General features: G+C 34.3%; 1 protein-coding gene and 1 long non-coding RNA gene across 3 annotated transcripts in view; one reads left to right on the top strand and one right to left on the bottom strand.

Moving 5' to 3' along the window:
* so (sine oculis) overlaps positions 1 to 16679 on the bottom strand; it is a 37894-nt gene that overhangs the window by 8809 nt on the left and 12406 nt on the right. The window lies entirely within an intron of this gene.
* The window catches only part of LOC118683250 (uncharacterized), a 38744-nt gene continuing 23125 nt past the window's right edge, over positions 1061 to 16679 (top strand). The window contains exons 1-3 of one of the 2 annotated variants that reach the window (XR_011395903.1): positions 1061 to 1505; positions 2217 to 2422; positions 2524 to 2714. This is a non-coding gene — a long non-coding RNA (uncharacterized lncRNA). Of the gene's footprint in view, positions 1506 to 2216; positions 2423 to 2523; positions 2985 to 16679 lie in introns of those variants that run through there. The other variant, XR_004979185.2, reaches the window with a different exon arrangement.

Genomic DNA, 16679 nt, shown 5'->3' with positions numbered 1-16679 from the left:
AGTGTAAATAGGCGTGAGTGAGTAAGTATTTAAAATGATTAAAGAAGAACAAAGGAAATTTAAGAAACAACAACAATAAAACAGAGAAAAATATTTATTTATGAAGAATTGAAGACAAACTTGCAAGTGTAGCTTTAAATTTCAAAACAAAAATGCAAAAATATTATGTAAAATGATAACAGTTAATCTAAATATTTGACTGACAGCAGTAATATATTCCTAGAAACCTGATGGCCTGGTGGAGAGGACCAAAATCAGAAATAAAATCGCGTATGCGGGAAATGTTCTACGGATCATTCTAAATAACTTTGCTCAAGAGACTACGGGTCTAAAACCGATTTCAAGGATAAGTTTATCTTTAATGGATTATAAACATTTATTCCTCAGTTTTTGAGATATCTGAATGAAAATCCAAATGTATGCTTAACTTAAGTAAATGTTATACATTTCCAAATATTGTATCAACATATTAATAATACATTTTTATACACTCAAATATGTGCATACTAGATGCTCCCAGCATAAATTGTCAGAGTAGGGCTTTTTTGAAGGCTCCAGAATAACCTAACATATGTATCTTCTTAAATTATCACTGCTTTTGTTTTTTCGAACATTTCTCTTCTTAATGGAAGCAACTTCTCTGCTAAAATATTCCAAAACGGTTCAAGATTCCATCAACTCGTTGGCAACTCTTTATAAATATAAGCAAAGCGTTCAAGTGGCACAAAGCCTAAAATAAATGAATATGTATGTATGCCACAGACAGCAACAACAATACTAGTATATACTAAATTGAGACGAAAGTGTGGAGAAAGCTGAAGCCAAGGCGCCAACAAAAATAATTATAAAAGAAAAACCTTTTCAAAATAACGGATGTAATATGATACTTTTGAATGCCTTTGTGCATTTCTTTCGTTTTTTGTTTATTTTTTTTTGCATCCATACATTTTTACGGCACTCTCCCTCAAAAGCGCTCCGCTTATTAAATAGAAATAACAGAAGTGAGAGAGCGATCAATGTTCCATGCACCTCCCCGCATTTATTCAGCTCATGCTTATTTATTTAGCAAACAGCAATGGTGTTTAATGCGATTTGAAATGCATCGCATAGAGGAGAATGATAAAACGTCAAAACGCAAGAGTTCATAAGAAAAAAGCAAAAACAGTAACACGTGAGGCGTGTGGATTGCAATAAGGTGTTGAAAAGTGGGTGGAGTAGTGGAACGAAGCTAGAAAGAGTTTCAATAGCGCCTGCAATAAATTAAATAAATCGAAAAAAAGTCGGCAAATAGGAAGTTTAAGCTGAAAAAAGGGAGTATAATGTCATTAGCATAGCAAAGAAGGGAGCGGTTGTTCTGCTTCACATATCGGTACTTTGAACATATACATACATACATACAACATACATATGTATGATTAGTGACGAGTGCAAAATTAGCCCACAAGAAAACAACAATGGCGACTTACTTATGTAGCAGTGACAATGACATTTCAAGAAAGATAAAGGTAATGTATTATATTTAGTGTTAAAGAATAAAATATAGAAAATAAAATATTATTCAAAGATTAGAAAAAGAAGTAAATTAAGTAAGTAATAAAATACAATAGCATAAAATAAAAGAAATTAAGAATAAAATTTAATAAAACAAAAAGGTGGTAAAGCAAAACCTGATAGCCTGGAGGAGAGGACAAAAGTAAATTTGCTATCGATACCATGTAATCGATTTCGAAAGTAGTATATTTTACACATTGTAGAAAAATATATTGTAGAAAAATACATTGTATGTATATCGGACTTTAATGTTATGGAAAATTATTATATATAAATTGGCTTCCTTTTAGATATAGACATACCATATGTACAAATGTATGTACAATGTATATATTTTTGTCGAAAAGGGTATTATTTTAAATTTTTTCATAAAGCCTGACGCAGTCTGGGATTTTTAATAAATCCAATACTTATTATTTGCTTTAGTGCCCTAAAAACAATATTAAATTTTTAGAATAATGATAAACTGTATTTTTCTCTTCAATCCGCTGTAGTTAACTGTAGCTTCGTAGAAACATTATCTAGTAAATCATACATACATACATACATATGTACATTAGAGCGGTCCGTCAGTTTGTATGTTGATTATAGCAATGCCTTTAACAAACATTCATGCAAAATTTCGTTCAAATATCTTATCAAATATCAAAAATTTTATCGTTCAGTTTGTATGGCAGTTATATAATATGGTGGACCGATCCTGGAAATTTTCTTCGGAGATGCTTTCGACAGCAATTCAAGCCAAAAGTCGTAAAGATATCTCGCAACAAAAAAAATCAATGCAGTAGTGGTCCGATATCAGCGGTTCCGAAAAATGAGCAGCTTCTTTGGAGAAAAGGACTTGTGCAAAATTTCAGATCGATATATCAAGGTACTAGTTCGCATATATACTCTTACAGACAGACATACGGATATGCCTTAATCGACTCAGCTCTTCATGCTGATCATTTATATATACATATGTATGTATAGTTTATAGGGTTTCCAACGCTTTCTTCTGGGTGTTACCAACTTTGTGCAAACTTAATATTCCCTGTCTTCTATTGGCTACAACATTCGGGAGGATTTGGCGACAAACAGTGCACGGGGAGGTAGGAGAGACCAACAGAGGTGGGATCAAGTAAATGCAACTTGTTACCGAATGTATTCAGACCAACAAAAACGTAAGTATGTATGATCACTGCTCAAACATCCTTTCGAAGAAATACTTGCGAGTGGTATCGGCGGGGATCGGTAGAAATTTTAGTTCGGATTAAAGTCAGTGTGAAACCACATGGAGCTCAGGCTTACACACTTATTTATAAATTTACAATAATAATATACAATAATAAATTATATTTTCACCTCGCACCTGAAATTTTTGTATAGTTTTATAAGACGTAAAAATTCAATAAACATTAACGTGTTTTTCGTTGCTGCATATCTACTTTAAATATATGTACTTATGTACATACCTAATATGTTTATGTTCATACATACATACCTAATATGTTTATGTTCATACATATGTATGTACATACATATAAGTATGTACATATATGATTTATTTTTCTGCTCTTTTATTGTTTGCACTATCTTCCTTTAAATTGTTTTCCGCGCATTTGTCAATGTTTTTTCTTTTTGCATTTGGTAATTTGATCCTGTGGACACACTCACTGCACCATTTGCTTATACCCATTATAATATAATGATGGCGGCCAGATCGGTGGCAACAGCAACAACGTGTGGTCTGGAGTGCGGTTTGCGTTGTGTAGTGGGTTTTTGGAGGTGGCATGTTATTATAGTTACGTATCAATGTGTATATGTATGTATGTATGTATGAAAAAAATTCACAAGCACGAACGCAGATACATATGCACATATATCAGCTTGTGCAAAATAATTATCATAATTAAAATTGCCCCAATTAAAAAAAATATTAATATATACATACATATGTACTTATGTATATGAGGAATTGTTAAACAAATATACAATTTATTATTAATATATTCAACTAATTATTTTAAAGTTTTATGTTATTAGATATTTTAAAACATGTCGTTCACTATTTCAATTTAACCGCAAGTCATAATCATAAACCACATACATACTTACATAAGTATGTATGCATACAAAAACACAACTCATAGCCTTCAAATTCTGTTTTAAAGTTTAAAAAGACAAAAGTACAACAACGACATGTGTATTTATTTGTGGTAAATTGTAAGAAACAAAAAAAAGTAAAAAAAAAAAATTGATACCCACAATGCGCATGTCTTTTGAGGTTTCAGAAGCACTGATCATGGCACTCAGGTTACAATTTAAACCCAAATGGTGCAAATAAAATCATTTTCATATTATAATATAATTGAAAATATTTAAAAAATTAATCCGACTAACATCAGAATAGCTTGGCTAACTTCATATAAGGCTCACTTTTTGTAAGCTAGTGTGAAAATGATTAAGTTTGAAATGAAGTTTGTAACGTGGGAGACCGTATAACATTTATATAAAAGTAAATATACCGTCTACCTGTAGGCAAACTAATCTCTCAGTTTTTAAGATATCTATATAAAGTAACGGTACAATCTCGGAACAAATTGTTCAAATCGGAAAACTATATCATATACTTATGTAGCTGCCATCCAAAACAAGAAAAATATCTTTTTACATGCTTTTATGCTATAAAAAAGGTATCTGTGAAGCGTATTCTAGCTTCGGTAAACGCAACTGTTTTCGTTTTCTTGGTTTTTTTTAATCGGTTATACCAAAAATATATATGTACATACATCGTAGTTAATTTTACTTTAATTAATTTCTAATGGGTTTTTTAATTCAAAACAATTTTATTTGCGTGATAAAATTTAGCTAATACATTTGGACATAAAAAACGTTCACCTAATTCACACGAAAACAACAAGGACACATTGCGCAAAGTGTCGAAAGAAATGAACGAAACAAAGGCATCAACGCATCAAAATTAGCCCGCAATATCGTCTATACAAATGCCAGACTATGCAATACATACAAACTGTTTTGCTAGTGCCAGCCAGCAGCCAGTGAAATGTCGTATCTACGTCATAGGCGCACACACCTCAGCGGTGAGTCAGCCAGCAGGCGATGGCATGGCATGTCCAGCGGATAAGGGTGCGAGCATACAACGAAGTAAATGTATAGTAAACAAGAGAGTTCCCTACGACGCCGATGATTCGCCATTGCGAGCCAACGTCAACGCCGTCGGTCGTGGTCCTCATTGTCAACTGAAAGCGCGCAAAACCAACAACAAATCAGAAGCCCGTATTGCGCTATTTGAATGCGCCTCGCGTTGGTTCTTGCTGCTGCGCACTGCTTCTCTTACCGCGCCTTAACAACACTTTGACGAAGTGGTTGGTAAGCTCCCTTGCGACCCCTCATTTCTGTAGTGACATTTATGTAGCTCGCTGCTGTCTTGATTTGCTTGTTGTTGTTGGTGTTTTTGCTTGTTTTCCTTTCCTCCCCACATTAGCGCCTCTGCGCGCTTCGGTAACGCTCGACTGCGCGACGTTTTGGTTCGTTTCATTTGCTTGTTTGCAGCTTTCGGTTTTATGGTGGTTGCTGCAGCGTTGTTGCGCGTATATTGATGCTGTTAGTGGTTGTTGTACTTTTCTTTATTTTTCTACTTACTGTCAGTCGTCGCTGGTTATGTTGCCCTTATTGTTGCTGTTGTTGTTGTTGACGACGGCCGGCTGCGTTAAACTCAACAACGTATCAAATTTCAATAAAATGTGCGTGTGTATGCTTAGTTTTTTTTGCTTTCAACTTCCATTTTTCATTAAAATTTCCCCTCTGTGCGCTGCCTTTTTCAGCCTGTGCTTTTTGCGTTTGCTTTCGTTGTTGTTTCTGTTGCTTAACGTAAGCATACACATACTCACTAATAATTTCCTACTTTTTGTAATTCTTTTTATTTTTGTATTTTTGTGTTTATTAAATTTCTCTTTGTTTGCGCTGTGTTCGGCTCTTTGATTGCCCTCCAATTTTCCCCACTCTCTGGTGAATAGGAGTCATTTGCCTGCCCTATCGTCGTGCAGTTATTCGCTTCGTGTTTATGTTTGGAAATTTCGTCAGCTGTTTTTCTTTGGCACGACTTGTGCCAATTTCTAGCTGTTAATTTACTCGTTTGTCATTTTTAGTTTCGCGACTTTAAGTCGAAAATGAATGACCGAGGAAGTGTGCGAGCGCATCAATGAATGTGCCCTTTCGTAACACACGCCAGTTGAAATAGATATGTGTATATAAGTATGAACATATGTGCATATGTTTATATACTTACTTTCATATGATTTTAAAAAGGAGAACTGTTAATAACGGTAAACCTGAGACAAGGAGGTAAACAATTTTCTCCATCATCAGGCCCATTGTACTCCCATCTGACCCTCCCACTAAACACCAACACGGTGGCTTTGATGTAATTCTGAAGTATTTTGCACCCTATCTGTCCAATTCCTTTGAATTGGAATAGTGGGGTTCGTGAAAGGTGTCTCGTTTCAACCGATTAAATTCCAGTAATTCGTAAAGATAATGTGAACGTATCATCATAATCCGCGCATGCTCTGCTATATTCCAGTTCCTCCTTACCAACCTTCTGAAGGTGCGATTTTAGTGTTAAGTGCCCTGTGATGACCACTGTGAAGTAAGTCAACTCTCTCTCTCTCTCTTAAAAGTGGAAGCCTTTTGGCCTATCTACTATCAACACTGCCACAAAGTAATTTTGTGCTGGAGGTGTTCCAGGATCTGAGTTGTTTCACTAACATTGCTGAGTTTTCGGCCACACCAGAACGGACTAACACTTACGCTTTTACAGTTCCTTACAACATATAGTTTTACTATCTGGTTAAGCTAAAAAAGCTTCTCATAAAACCCGCAATATTTCCATGATATCAGAAACTGATGTAACAAGTTACGTCGTAACTTTTATTCGAACTTGAAATACGTTATTAATGAGTCTCGAGTTCTTCAGAAGCATATTTCGTCCCACTCTTTCTGTCCTGTTCTGATATTCTTGATTTCTGAACATTCTTGTTTTCGGAAAAGCATGGTTTTCTCTAAGATATCTGAACTATGAGTCGTATTTTTTTCTAAAATATAATACTTCAACTGTTCGGAGTATGAAGATATGATGTATAAGGGGCCAAAAGTATGGTTTCGACAGTCGCAGCTGCGTTCGTGGCTTAAACTCACTGAGCCTTAGGCTTAAAATTCAACAGGAGCAAAATCTAAAATTTTCGTTAAGGTTTTGTTTAACAGAGAACTGAAGAGGGGGAGAGATGCAGTTCTCAGGGCCGCCGGGTGCTCTGCAACAACTTTTGGCCTATTTTTTCCTCTAAAATGACTTTACAAATAAATATGGTGCATATATATACGCGATATAGATATACATACATACATACATATGTAGAGGATAAAGTTAAGACGGAGCTTATAAGTAAAAAGAAAAGTAATTATTTATCAACATATCAGAGCTAAAATAAGAACTATATTTAATGGAATCCATTTATATATTGTATATGTATTTTAATGAATGCAAAACATTTATGGGTCTTCACGCTCGACAAGCCTATCTATATACATATCCGCCGGCCAATTGACGTATTCACACTTGATGAAACTTGCCACTAGAACTCGTTTACGACCTTCATTCAACACTTAGCCAAAGCATTGATCCACTTGTTTCTGCTTATTTTTATAACCGCCTCATTTCTTAGCTGCATGTATACATAAATATATATGTACATATTTAAGTCTGTACATATGTATATATGTACATGTATGTATATAAGTATAATAAATGGGATTCAATGTTACAACTTCTTGAATTGGCGTAAAAATATGCCATTGTTGACATTTTTCTCTACAAAATTTATGTTTGTCTGATGTGTGCATGGAATGTGTATGGGAAGAAAGAGAAAAATGCACATCCATTATTGAGTAGAGTGAAACGGCAATAAAAAGTAAAGGTGATTTTAAATGGCTTCACGCCTTTCCAATGGCAAGTAGCAATGCAAACGAAGCACTTGAAAGCGTCTATTCATTAACTGTGTGTAGAGCTTATGTATGGATGTGTGTATGTAAGTGTGTGCATTAAATGCTTATACGAAGTCCAAGAACGACAGAAGCAAGTTGAAGTTCATTGTGAGAGTTAAATTAGATAAGAAGCTTAAATATTGCTAAGAAAGGAGAGTAAAGGGAGCTTGCTGGTAAACATACATGTATGCATACATATATATTATATATGTTACATTATATTTGTATATTTATATTTATTTTTACGGTATATTCTTTATGCATTCATATGTATTTATGGTACGTACACCTGCGGTCACGCACAAATTGCCATTCAAAATTTTCATACGCGTATTTGGCATTTTATAGCAGTATCGAATTTTTATACTCTTGCAACATGTTGCTACAGAGTTGAATAGTTTTGTTCACCTAACGGTTGTTTGTATCACCCAAAAATAATCGAGATAGATATACGGTTATATATACCATACCATATATTAATGATCAGGATGACGAGACGAGTTGAAATAGGGTGACTGTCTGTCCGTCCGTCTGAGCACGCTGTAATTTCACTAAAAATTGAGAATTGGGCGCCGTAAGACGGTTGGTAGTGCAGATGGGCGCAATCGCACCATTGCCACGCCCACTCCCCATATAACGGCTTTTATTAAAACTACCATAAGTGCGATAACTCTATCTATCTCTATCTAAAATATTCAGTTATACCCGAACTTAGCCCTTCTTTACTTGTTTTATTTAGAAATAAGTATGTGATGCGTTATTTATCAAAAATATTAAAAATTAAAAGCAAAACATATTCAGTTGCAGACTAAATCATTTGAAAGTAATGAGGCTTACAAAATGAGCTCGAAATATATATGATACTGACACGCGATGAAGAATTTATAATTATTTATTTATTTTTATTTAAATTAACTTATACTATATTACAATTAATGTTTTCTTTTATTTTTTAAATTGAAATACAAAGTTTAGTCGTGTTATTAATTAAAAAACAATAAACTCGAACGCTCTTATATAAGCAAAGAAAAGCTATTTTGTGTTTAATTCATTAAAGAAAATAAATTGAAGATTATCATTTTAATTAGGGAATATAATATAGTTTACTGAAACTTACTAAGAACATTATAAAAAAATTGAAGAAAGTCACGAAAGAACGAAATGTCCGAAAGGAAAATTTAAGAATTTTTAGTGGTAAGTTCCTCGTGGCCGCAGGTGTATGTAAATACAATACATTAAAACATATTTGAAGGAGAATAAAATAAAAGATAATATAAAAGTTTGCAAAAATTGTATTATCAAACAAGTTAAAATTATGATTATTACTTTAAATACTTTTAAAAACACTACTTTCGCATTAAATAATAATTAAAAAAAAAAATACATTCTTTATGCACCTGATTCGCATTCTTTACCACAAAATTCAATCCAAGATTGAAAAAAATATATTATCCACACTTTTTCATAAGCTTGCCAACGCACCTACATATTTACATATACACCGTTGTATCTAAAAACATGCGTTCACACAACCACACATAATAAAAGTTTTAATAAATCGTGTTTCGACCACAAAAAGACATGTTACCATTCCATAGCAGTAAAAAAATTAAAAAAAAAATAAATAAGACGGAATACAGATTTTTATCAGCCAGCAAAAATCTCCAAATGAGTGTCACAGCAGCTATAATTTTTATTATCTTTGTGCATACAACCTTGCGCAGGGCTCGTTGGTTGACGGTTTGGGCTATTAAAAATTTACGAAAACGATAAAGAGCATTAAGAAACACGAAAACAAATCAGTGTTGTGTGAATTGGAAAACAATAAAAAAGACACAGCAAACAAATCGAAAAAGGTGTCGATCATAAATTTTCAAATAATTTATGTGGTTGTCTTATAAACCAACAAACTCGTACATATGTACACATGTATGTATGGTATATACAGTGACTGACAATAAAATAGAATCAAAATTTTATTCACCACAGTTCTTAGGAGGAAATAATAATTTTTTATAATTAACAAAATTTATTTTAAACACATTGTATAACTTAATACAAATTTTAGTATTATCAGCAGACAACTTTTAAAGCGACTGTCAGGGACTTCGATTGACAATAAAATAGAATCATAGAAGCTAAACTCTCATTTTGTGCATAGATTCCACTTGAGCTTTCCAGACTAAATTTGGTATTGAATTTGTCATGACATCGAAAGTACACTTTTGTTTAATTTAAACAGAAAGATAATAGTTAAATTAAACAGAGCAATTATTATGGTGTTTTAAAAGATAAATATTGTAGGATATGATTACAGGCAAAACGAATTGGAAATTTATCCGATAAATAAAAAAGTTGTTAATTATTTCAGAACCATCTTTTGATTCTATTTTATTGTCAGTAACTGTATGTACAAAAATAAGTACATATATGTATGTATGTGCATGCATTTTAGTCAAGCAAGCTTAGCACTACCATACTATTCAAGAAAATAGGAGCTTTAAGCTGAAATATGCCTCGAGGGATAAAAACTGTTGCTACTGTCTGTTTTGTTTAGCAAGAAGAGTCCATAACGTGAACCAAACCGTAGATGGAGAAGCTTAAGATCTGTATTCCAAATATTTTTAAAATTAATAAAATCTATGGGCACGGACGCTCTGAAAAAAGGAGCTTTAAATATAAGACACAATCTCAAATATCTGAACTCTATTTAACCAGAAATTAGTCGTGTTTCTGCATTTAGATATAATAATCCCAAGTTCTTGACGTTTACGTTAAGTTTACTTTAGCCTATATTTTACTTATTTTCAAAATTTTAATGAAAGATCTTTTAAGTTCTTAGTCGGTCCAAAGACTGATAGGTTTTCCGAAATTATCGTTTATGTTAGATAAACACATAAGATCATTTATTATTTCTCCATAAGTATTAAACATTTCTCATACTCAATTTAACGATTAATATCTAATACCTAATTATCTTTTTATACCATAAACAGGGTATATTAAATTTGCCACAAAGTTTGTAAAACCTAGAAGAAAACGTCGGAGACCATAAAATATACCTACGAGTACATATTTATAAATGATCAGTGAGTCGATCTAGCCTGTATAAACACGAAGTAGTCCCTCAGTTTTTAAAATATCGCTCTGAAATTGTACACATATCTTTTTCTCGCCAAGTGCTGTTCATTTGTAGGAACCGCCGATATCAGAAGACTATAGCATATAGCTGACATGTAAACTGATTGATTAAAATCAAGTCCTTGTATGGGACTTTAATATTTGACAAGATATCTTCATGAAATTCAAAGTGAAAGTCAACGGTGTAATCTTCCCACACATTTCAATTCCTAATAATAAAGTTATTTTAGCTCCTTATTATTAATATAGTAAATCAGCTTCCCTACCGTTGTTTCCAAAGAAAATGACCATTAATTTTCTTAACGCTTGTTTCATGATTATGCAATAAATTTTGAAACATCTTTATAATGAAGCATTCATTGATAAACGACACGAAGCGCGCGATTACCTTCAGTGGTTTTCAGTGAAAAAACAAAGGACCCAAAACCACTGAAAACATTTGTGAAAGCTACTTTACAGTTAGTTATCAGCAAACAAAAACACAATATTTTTTAAACAAAGAACACAGTTTTTTTGATGAATACGAGTACTGAGCTACGAAAAAGTGTTGTTGCATATACATATGTAAAATTATTACATAATCAAAATTTACAGCTAAAGTCAACTAAAATGAAATTTGCATATTGTTTTAAAAGCGCTTTTAATAAACCGACTGTATCTTAATTGAGAACCTTTTACATTCTAAGCAATAAATACATATATGTACATATAAGCATACATATGTATACGTTTGTGTGCATATTAATGATCACTTGTGATCGCATCAGCTGCAATTGTCAGCGATTGTCATTTTATGTCATCGTTAGATGCTTTTATTGTGACACATTTAAAAAAAAACCTGATTTTTTTCTGAGCAACTGTAAACTGGTTCTTTTTCGACTCGACATACTATTAAACAGAGATCGACTAGGCGATCGCATAGCGCACAAAAATTCATTAATATACATACATACAAACGTCTATATTTAAATATATACAAAGCACTTTACAATTTAAATACTTAAGTATGTGCTTTTTAAGCATGGAGACATACAGTCTGGCCACGCACAGCTCATTTGTCATATTTCACAGCCAATTGACACTATCAAGCATCACAGTCGCGGCCAAGCAGTCACATTACAGAGCAACACGATCACGAAAACTGTATGTATGTCATATGTACATATGTTAACGATTTTTTTTTGTTTGTATTGCCAACTGCACTCGACCACCACCACTGACTTGTCGAGCCCGCTGATCCTCCCTTGTGCTGTCACACCACACACAACAGTTATTGAGTAGTTTCAACACCACAATTGTCGTTGGTCAGCCCGACTCCACCGCCTCCCCCATTCATTCGCTCTTAAGCGTTATCAGCACTGATCGTCTGTCTGAGCATCACTACGCATTGTTATTTCATTGCTTGTCGCACGCTAATCTCTAGGCTCGTATCTGACAAATTCTTGATGAGTTTCCCGGCGCGTTGTTGGCTCAGTTTATTTAGTCTGCGACTGTGTCTAAGACGTAGACTGTATGCGGTTGCGCTGTTGGTGGCTTTCTCAACAGAATGCTATGCTTATGCTTTCTAGCTTGTATGAGTGGTGTTGATTGAGCTTTTAAAAGTGTGTGTCACAGTGGTGCATGCTGCCTTAGACAGCAACAAATTACAAAATTAAACTTTACATTTTTTATAAATTTTTTGTAAAGTATTAAGTTTCGTTCTTCGTGTAGAGCTGGAACAATAGCGCACAAATCGAGTCTGCTAGCAGTTTATAGCAGACTTAACTCAACAGTCAAATTTCCAATCAATCTTAGTATTTCTAACATGTTTGCAGAATTTTTCAAATCAAACTACTGTACTAATTCTCCCAAAACGTTTTCTTAACAGCACGTGCTCTGTTCGAATTCTTCAATTAACGTTCTATTATTTCTGAATAAAACGTCTTACTTAATTTAATTAAATTAAAACCATCTCATAATTGCGGTCCCTTATGCTTCCTACAAACTAGTGCCAAATATATCTACTTGCCTTCGAGAAGGATATTTAATTCTTCTCTTAAACAAGATATATTTTTCTCAATGTGGAAACAGACATTTATAATGCGTTTACTTAAAATTGGATTTAGTTCATACATTGAAAACTATAGGGGTATTGCAAAACTATCAGTTATACTTCAACTTTGTGAAGCTGTCATCGCTGAACAAATAACTTTTTAGATTTCTCCATTAATTTCTTCTCATCAGCATGGATTTCGTAAAGGGAAATCTACCCTAACAAATTTAACTGAATTTAACCATGTGTCATTGGGTTTTAGGGAATTTAACATACGGATATTCACTGACTTTAGCAAGGCTTCGGCAAAATAAATATTTGGACTGTCGAACATAAACTTGATCTTCTGGGCTTTCACTCAAGATTTCTTCAATGGGTGAGTGATATTCAATGATACTCTTTCAGATTCAATTAATGGCTTCTAAGGTGTTCCGTGCTTAGAGATCCGTATATTAAAACACTTTTTATAATTTTGGTCAGACCTACTTTGGAGTATGGCTTTATTGTATGGAACCCTAGTTACCAAATCCATTCTGAGTCTGTTCAAAAACAATTTTTACTTTTCGCCTTAGGGCATTTCCGATGGGATTCTAAGTTAAGTTTATCTCCATACACCAGTTGCTTAAAACTTATAAATCTACCTACACTTCTTAGTCGTAGGAAAATCCTTGATAAATATTCTTAGTAAAAATCTTGAATGGAATAGTTTGCAGTTCTTTTCGCTTGTCTGTTTAGATCCTTACTGTTAAAATCTTGTAGATCAAATTTTGATTTAAACGAACCATCGTCGCATATGTCATGATCTTAAATCTCTTTCCTGCACACTTGATTTATCTGACTCACTTTTTTCAAAATTAAAACACTATAAATAAAATCGTAGCAATTTATTATATCGTAAGTTTAAATCATAATTGTTGAAATTTTTGCTTCTGTAGCTGAGCAGTTTTAAATCACTACGTTTAAAAAACGCTCTTGCCTTTCATTACTCGGGTAATTCCGCATATACATATATGGAATGCGATCCTCGCGTCGGTTGGGTTTTTAATTTTGGCGACGATCCGACTTCGACTTTTTTTAACATCTGTCATATAAGCTTGACCAAAAATGTTATACACCATAAATGTATGTAGCTTAGTTTAGGTCGTGGGGTTGATCCCTTGATGAATCTCACTTGGACAGAAATTCCTTCTTTGTGTTACCCAAAAGCTCTTAAAAGGGTGATTACGAGATCCTCATCGATTGACGAATCCTTTTGTGCTTACCACAAACTTATTAAGGCGGTTAATATCAACCACAACAACTTCGCTGGATTCGCCAAAGGTGTGTCTACCGAGGAGTGTCAATCTCAGTCTAGCAAAAGCTGGGTAATAGAGAAGAAAGTGACGAAATGAGTCCACCTCGCCTTCTTCCATAAAGCTTAGGCAAAGAGTGTCCGGTAGAATATTTAGCTCCACCGCATGTAAACCTATTGGACAGTGTCCTGTCAGAACACCTATAATTGTGGCGAGATTGACTTTGCCGGGAGTCAGTAGTTAGGTTGACCTATTACAGTTCATGCCGTGCCAAAAGGATCTCACATTCGCACAAGTTTTGATTGTTGACCAGAGATTTCTGAGCTCACTGGAGGTTCAATGGTCCAACTCTAGAACGCAAGCAGTCATTGGAGAACCGACTCGTTTCCAATTGGATGAAATTGAGGAAAGTGTGCCCTACCTACCCAGCTCATCGGGTTTGCAGTTTCCAGCGCTTCCGCTGTGACCGGGCACCCATACTAATTTAATGTGGAAGAAGCCTGACGCTATTTCTAATGAGGTCATGCACTCCTTGACCAGTTTTGAGCGCACAGTCAGCGAGCTCAAAGCCAGTATAGCCGCTCGGCTGTCGGAGTGAATGCACACTTCTATGAAGGAGGCTGCACTCCCGAGCAATATATCTATTGCTGAATTGATGTGGTATGGTAGTCTGAAACTAAAGTTAATAGAGAGCTCCCTACAGAAGACACCCCCATCTACTCTCCCCCTTAACTTACACAAACTATATGTATTTTTTTTTAATTTAATTTTTTGTGTTCTCATTTTTTAAATTCTATTATTTTATTATACTTTTTATTTGTTTTTTTGGTACTTGAAACATTTTTGTAATTTCTTTATGAATATTTATATTCCTTATATTATTTCTTTATATTGTATTATTTTACTTTTGTGTAAACTTTAATTTGAAGGTTATTTTACGTATTTATTTATGTTTTTTTAACACAAAAACTTTTAAAACCCCACTGTATCTCTTTGTTGTCCTCCCATTTCTTCAAGTGTTGAATTTTATGATCTTATTTACGCTGACGCTAGATTATTACAATTGTTGCTTATGTTGTGGTTGTTGTCGCTGTTGGCTTTCTTGTTATTCCTGCTGTCGCTGCTAATGTTTTTAAGCGGATAATGTTGACCGCTGGCTGGCGATTGTTGATTGTTAATGTCGCTGATGGTGCGATCGTCTCGGCGATCTCGTACAGCAGTGCTGCCGAGCTGAAGTTGACCACTGGGGCACTGCTTCTACAATGTGTGTATTTTTGTATGCACAAATTTGCATATGTGTGTTATGTGTATATTATATATACATGTGCATATACATACAATACATACAGATATATTCATTTGCAGTAATTTGTAAGTGGAAAGGTATAGCATTCCTGTTGAAGAAGAAGCAAGGATTCATGCTGCGACTGTGGTATTCGTGGTTACAGTCGCAGTTCGCGGTTGAAGAGCTCGGTGTGAGGGCAAGGACTGAGGACACTGTTTGGCGACGTTGTGGCTGTTGTTAATGTTTCATGGATGCGTTTGTGGTGGCTGCTCATTTGTTTGTCATATTTGTTGTAGTAATAGTTGTTGTTGTTGTTGAATTTGTATTTGCATTTTATTAGCGCTTATTTAGTTAGCGTACTTTTTTTGTTGTTTCTCGCCGTTGCCTTTATTAATCGTCACACAACACACTTTTGCCTGATGATCATTTCGTATGCCACATCTCATGTTGTTATTGTGTATGTTGTTGTTGTTACAGCATAACATTAAAAAGCTGTTGGTGATGGCATATAAAAATCTACAATTACAGACGATCATCGATAACACAAACGAGCTGCAAAGGAGAAATATGTAGAAAACAATTGGTGGCGGGAAAATTGCGAACGAAGCTTGGCTTTAACGTTCGAAAAGCTACGCGATTTAAATATAATTTCTGTGGTTTTCAACTGTAATTATCTAGGCTCTAGCCTCAGGCACACATAAGCCGGTTTTCACATATGATTTGCCTACGAGCGTCTGCTTCATACTAACTTATATGTATACATAAGTATGTACATATATACTATTTAGTAAAGCCACAGCAGCCTCCTTGTTGTTTTGTTGCATTTAATTTTATTTCTGTTTATGTCAAAAGCATTTATTTAGGTTGTCGTTTACAATGGCACAGTACCTTAATAAGCCAGTGCAATTTTGCATGCCCTCCGCATTGGCATCCTATGCATTTAGCGGCAAGTGCTTCTTCCTACATATGTATATTTTGATGCTGCGACAGATCATTACAAATTGCCCGGCTATGCGCCTTAATGTTTCGTATGCGTTTTAATGTCACTCACGGCTTCGCATCATCGTTAGTACGTAAATATGTATGAATGAGCATATGCGTAGCGCTTCAAGTAAGTCAAATTCCAAACATAGCCATGCATTTTTAGTTGTTTTTGTAGTTATGCGCTCCACATGTTCATCGGCTGCGAATTGTCTGGTGACAAGATTAACACTTAACGATAAAGGGTGGCATGTTGTTGTCGCGTTGCAGCTTTGTGCTCTTGAAGCGCCCTTAAGCTACTTTTGGGTCTTTGGCTTTGATGTTCTCAATGGTCATAAATGCATATGGTAAATAA

Source organism: Bactrocera oleae, chromosome 4 (genome assembly GCF_042242935.1).
Source record: "Bactrocera oleae isolate idBacOlea1 chromosome 4, idBacOlea1, whole genome shotgun sequence".
Classification (NCBI taxonomy): domain Eukaryota; kingdom Metazoa; phylum Arthropoda; class Insecta; order Diptera; family Tephritidae; genus Bactrocera; species Bactrocera oleae.
Note: the sequence above shows the minus strand (reverse complement) of the source record. Positions and strands in the feature narration are given on the sequence as shown.